Source organism: Eublepharis macularius, chromosome 1 (assembly GCF_028583425.1).
Source record: "Eublepharis macularius isolate TG4126 chromosome 1, MPM_Emac_v1.0, whole genome shotgun sequence".
Lineage (NCBI taxonomy): Eukaryota > Metazoa > Chordata > Lepidosauria > Squamata > Eublepharidae > Eublepharis > Eublepharis macularius.
This window is the reverse complement of record NC_072790.1, coordinates 167,226,769-167,232,768: the sequence shown is the minus strand read 5'-3', so window position 1 is coordinate 167,232,768 and position 6,000 is coordinate 167,226,769.

Below are 6,000 nucleotides of genomic sequence, written 5' to 3'. Positions count from 1 at the left end.
TTCCCTCGCCATTTCTGACTCCTCCTCTGGTGGTTATATCTGTAGCAAATAGCTATCCTTATGGGTATATGTCCACGAATCACGTGTTGGAGGAACGGTGGGAAAGTTTGTTGTGCTACCTTCATGCTGTGAGTTTTTGGCTTGTTGTTTAAATGTTTATTAAAGTTGAATGTATGGGTGTTTATTGTCAATTATATATTTTTTCACAGTATGCACAGTCCGAATTGTTACACGCCCAGGAGGAAGTGAGGAGTGATCCTCACGAAACGGGTTATTGTTATTTGCCTGCAAGTCCCCGTCGGCGTTTTCTTCTATATATGTTTTGACTCCATGGACTGTTAATGTATCATTGGTACAAGCTCCCACCTACCGATTCTTCTTTGTCAATTTCAGCATTTGCACTTTAATTGATAAGATTTGCTCCGGACAGTCATAACTATTATATATTTGCTACTTACTTGAATTTTGTATTTATGCACTTGAAGTTGACTCTGTATAAATTGGCTTGTATTTATGTATGTATTTATGGCACTTTTGCACTTTGTACTATGAGTAATTAGATTACACTCATTTTTGACTATATTGTAGCCCTGGTTTGTTGCTCCAGCTTATTTGTACTAGGGTTGCCCTTGTTAGTTTAGCTTCCAACATCTGGCATGACTGGGCTAGCCTGGGCAATCCAGGTCAGAATGCCTTCTAAGATGGGGTCGGGACATGGGGTCGAGACATTGTTGGTCGCCCTCACAGACGATCTCCGCAGACATCTGGATCAGGGCGGATCAGCACTGCTGATTTTGCTGGATCTGTCAGCAGCGTTTGATACAGTCCATGAGCTTTTGACCCACCGCCTTGCCGATGTGGGGATTCAGGGGACAGCACTGCAGTGGCTGGTCTCCTTTCTCCACGATCGGGGACAGAGGGTGGCGCTCGGGGAGAGGGTGTCATCTCGTAGGCCACTGGTTTGTGGTGTGCCACAGGGAGCGATACTCTCTCCATTATTATTTAATATCTATATGCGCCCCCTCGCCCAGCTGGTGCGGAGTTTCGGGCTTGGGTGTCACCAATACGCGGATGACACCCAGCTTTATCTGTTGTTGGACGGGCAGCCTGGATCGGCCCCTGATGCCCTGGAGCGTGCTTTTGAGGCTGTGGCTGGTTGGTTGAGACAAAGTCGGCTGAAATTGAATCCCACGAAGACGGAGGTCCTGTATGTGGGTCGTGGGGAGATGGCTTTGGGACCCCAGCTTCCTACACTTGATGGTGCAGCACTTACACTGGCCCCGAGGGTTAGGAGCCTGGGGGTGATTCTGGATTCCTCCTTGAAGATGGAGGACCAGATCACTGCAGTTGCCAGGTCTTCCTTTTATTATCTTCGGCAGGCCAGGCAGCTTGCCCCTTATTTGTCTCCCCGTGACATGACTACAGTGGTCCAAGCAATGGTCACCTCTAGATTGGATTACTGTAACGCGCTCTACGCTGGGCTTCCCATGGGCCTGATCCGGCGGTTACAGCTGGTACAGAATGCAGCAGCGCAGGTCATTGCTGGAGCACCGGTGTGGGAGCATATTACACCGGTGCTACGCCAGCTGCATTGGCTGCCAGTGGAGTACCGAATCAGGTTCAAGGTTTTGGTGTTAACCTACAAAGCCCTACGCGGACTGGGACCGACGTATCTGAGGGACCGTCTCTCACCATATGAGCCCCGGAGGACTCTCCGCTCTGGCGGAAAACATCTTTTAAGTGTCCCTGGCCCTAGGGAGGCCCGCCTGGCGTCGACCAGGGCCAGGGCCTTTTCAGTCCTGGCCCCGACCTGGTGGAATGCTCTGTCTTGCGAGACAAGGGCCCGGCAAGATTTGCTTGCATTTCGCCGGGCCTGTAAGACAGAGCTATTCCGCCAGGCATATGGCTAACGCCGGGCAGTGCCCGCCCCCCGCCGTGAAAGGGGGGTTAAACCATCACCCCTATGCAAACACAGAGGCATGTATGAACCACTGGGCAACATGAATTGTTATATTTAATGTTTTTAAATGTTTTTAAATGTATTATTTCATGTTTTTAAATGTTTTTAAACATGTTTGTATTTGTTATCCACCCTGAGCCTGCGAAAGCAGGGAGGGCGGAATATAAATATAATAAATTAAATTAAATTAAATTAAATTAAGATAGGTCAGTATTATTGGCCCCTATATGGCAGATGAGAAAGCTGATTCTGAGAGGGAAGGGCTTGCCCAAGGCCACTTAGGCCTTTACGACAGAGGCTAAATATAAACTGGGGATTTCTTGGTTCACATCTCAGTCATATAAGTCACTGTGCTATGTACCTGCATTCTCTGTTTGCTCTAATCAAGCTGCATTGTATCATTGTACCTTTACATCCTGACATCTTCCTTCACTACACTCCTCCCATCTAATCAAGCTGCACTGTACCTTTGCATCCTGATGCCCTTCCCTTGTAACACCCCACAGCCTGCCCACCCACCTTTTGGCTGAGATATAAAGGTTCAGGGATCTCCATTCTTACTCGAATCTGAAGAAGGGAGCTCTGACTCTCAAAAGCTTACACTCTGAAAATCTTGTTGGTCTCTACGGTTCCACTGGACTCAAATCCTGCTGTTCTACTGCAGACCAACATATCTATGTGACATGTTAACACTTTTGAGGCAGAGCTGATTTTCACACTGGAGCACTTTTAAAGTAACAGATATATATATGTACATATGCATATACACATAAAACGCATGTACATGCAGTGATAAAGCAGGAAACTTCATCCCTACCTCCTCCTACTTGTCCCTGGCAACTGGGAGGTGAGTGAAAAAATCTTTTGGTCATTACACATCACCACCAAGCTAGCCACTCCAAGGAGTTCTCTTTAATGGACACTGCTTATTGCACTTCTGTGTCTGGCCAGGACAAAAAGAACAGAAAGTGGATTGAGGTGTACCTGAAGGAGTAGCTGATACAGTACTGGAGGAGGGGGTGTAAGCTGATGGCTATTTATTTTTCCTGGCAATTGCTCTAGGACTATACAGGCTCTTTGCCCACAGGATGTTTCCCTGGAACAAGTGGTTACATGAACTGATCATGTCCTGTTTATAATTGCCTCTTGATTTTAGAGATAGGAAGATGTTCTCTTATCTGTCAAATGCTAACAATTTGCTGTGTATACCCTTGAAAGTATGAGCAATGACCACTGATTGACAGTAATGCTTCCAGACAGGTTTTTTTAAAAAAAATGTTAAGTGTTACGTGTGCAGATGCTCATAAACCAGAGGGGAACTGTGCCAATTCCTGTGCTAATTCCTGCTAATTCAAATAGCAGAGTAGAAATTTAGCAGGGTTAGTAAAGATGCCACCATGAATGGCAGGAGAAGGCAAGAAGGGGTACTTACCCTGTATGGCTGTGTTTCAGTCAATGAAATGTTTCACTCATAATATAGAGATTATTGTGGTTTTGTACATATCTGACCAAGACAGAAAGGCAGTGACTTCAAATAAATATTACAATATTTTTGTCACATCTGTTTGTTTACAAATATAAAAGTTAAGTATGGGAGAGTATGCCAGATAGCTTTAATCTTTAAAGCAGCATCGGTTTCCTTAAAAGTAACCAGGATGCGTGCACACCTGCACCCAGCAATGGCTATATCTTTCAGCTAACTGTAAACATTTAGAATTCTCTTTACTTTTTTCCCGCCCCTACACTCTGTTTCTGTACAATCCAAAGGCAAGCCAGTGTGTCATAACTAGGAATCACCAGCTGCTGAAAACCATCAAAGAAATATCTTCTAGTGACCATGCCATAGAAGGCACTTCTTTAGTTGTTAGCTAAAGCTAAACAAAAGTCTGTAAGAAAGGCCATCTCCTCAGCTGAGGGCCAAGACTATGGAAATAGTAGCAACAATACTAATAGTTGCTGTGCTGACATTCCCTATCTGTCTTAAAGGGTCTATCCATTTAGGGCTTGCATGGTATTGCATCTTCTTATCATTCCTCCTGATAAAATACACATCATCTCTAACCTTAGCTGCCCACAGATGCTGAATAGCAGGAATTCTTGCTCAGAGGAAGGAGGTAGAATATTTGGTCAGTGTTCACTCTCCTTCCGTGGTTCCTTACTCCATGATCTCAGAAGGGTCAGGATGAAGCAGCAAGCAGGAAATTATAATATTATCTGACATTTCCTGCCTGGTTAAATACCCCTTTTCCCTTAGGGGGTCTGTACAAACATCTGGTGTCACTGGGAGGCCATGGTTGGGCTTTATGAACCGCCCAGTGGGGGGGTAGGATCATACCAAACATTCTGTAAGCTGCTTGTTCTCTTTTCTATTGGCATCCAGCTGAGCTTCCAGCAGCAGTTAGAGGGTGTGATTGGCAAGCCCCTTGCTGGACATTTGTGGGATTAAACACCAGTATGTATTTCTGTTTATCCTCAGATGCGATCTACTGAACAGAAGACTCAAGATGCTGAGATACTGATGGCCTACAGGCAAAGCCTCTACAGATGCTGGGCAGAAGGACAAGAATGGCTAATGACTGCTGGGGAAAGAAAGGTCACTTGGGAGATTGTCTTGACGTCAACTTCTTGTAACCAGAGCACTTGGGAATACTCCAGAACATTCATGAATCCTACCCTGTTTCTTACAGAAGAAACAGTCTATACTGCATGGACTGACATACACCCAGGGGGATCAGTTGCATTATGATACATATTGCTGCTTTTCAAAGCATTCCCAGAGTGACTGTTGAACATGAAGGAACAGTCCTGTCTCACCACTAGCCCTAAGGGTTCCAGTTCAGGAACAGGGCTGTGCATGGGCCAGGAAGGGGCCACTGACTGCACAGATTAATTCCAATCCAAAACACAAAGGAACAAGAGGTTAAAAAGGAGCAGATGTTCTTTGTATATGTCCACCCTGTTCCTGGGAGGCAGGCCACTGCAGCTGTTATCTGCCTGAGGCTCTGTTTACATAGACTAGCCAGCATGGGGCACTCCCAGCCATTTGTTTTTTTCTGGTCTTGGGGGAGCATATTCTTGCCCCAATTGCTTGTTTTTGTGAGTGCCTGCTGTAGATTTCCCTGTCATCCCCCTGCCCCACCTCCACTCAATAAACTAGAATGTATTGTAGAATCCAAGTAGCATGTAGTGAGTGAGGCAGCCTCTTTACCAGGAAGAACTACTGTTCAAAATGTTGGAAGACTAACGTTCATAGAATATTGAGTTCTTTATCAGGTTTCAGTTTTAAAATAAAAACAAAGTGCTGTATCACTTAACTAATGTATGGTGATATCATGTCACTCTCAACGCCTCGAAGGAAGAGGAGGTAGAAATATTATTGCAATCAATGTGTTTGAGGAATACAAAATCAATATCAATATCAAAATCAATATATCCATTATAATAATCCATTAAAACAAAGAGACACATTTAAATTATTCCTCTTAAAATCTATTTCATCACTAGTTCCCAATTTAGACTCATCATTTCGAATACCCAGTCACCAGAAGAAATTTCCCCCCATCTTTTGTTTCCCCACCACCACCACCACCACCACCACCACCACTGCACCAGTATGCATTTTACTTCTTTCCAGCACTTTAAAAAGTCTACTTCTTGCAACACATGCACAGCCCAGCAGTACATGTTACATTTCCTCCACAGAGCAGTGGCTTCCCAGTACCATTTCAAGCCAGGAAAATGATGGGGGTGGGGTTAAACTTTGTCCACACATTACATAGCCCTGATCTATAGCAGAGCCATACATTAAAAAAAACTGAGTTCTGAGTACAGAACGCCAGATCTTGCCCAGTGACCAGGCGTAGTGATGGCCCTAGGAAAAGTATAAAGTATAGTCATGAAGCTGTCTGGGTGATCTTGGACCAGTCACTCTTTCTCAGCCTAACCTACCTCACAGGTTTGTTGTGAACATAAAATTAAGGCGAGGAGAATAATATCAGCTGCTCTGTGCTTCTTGGATGAAGGGTGGAATAAGCATATAC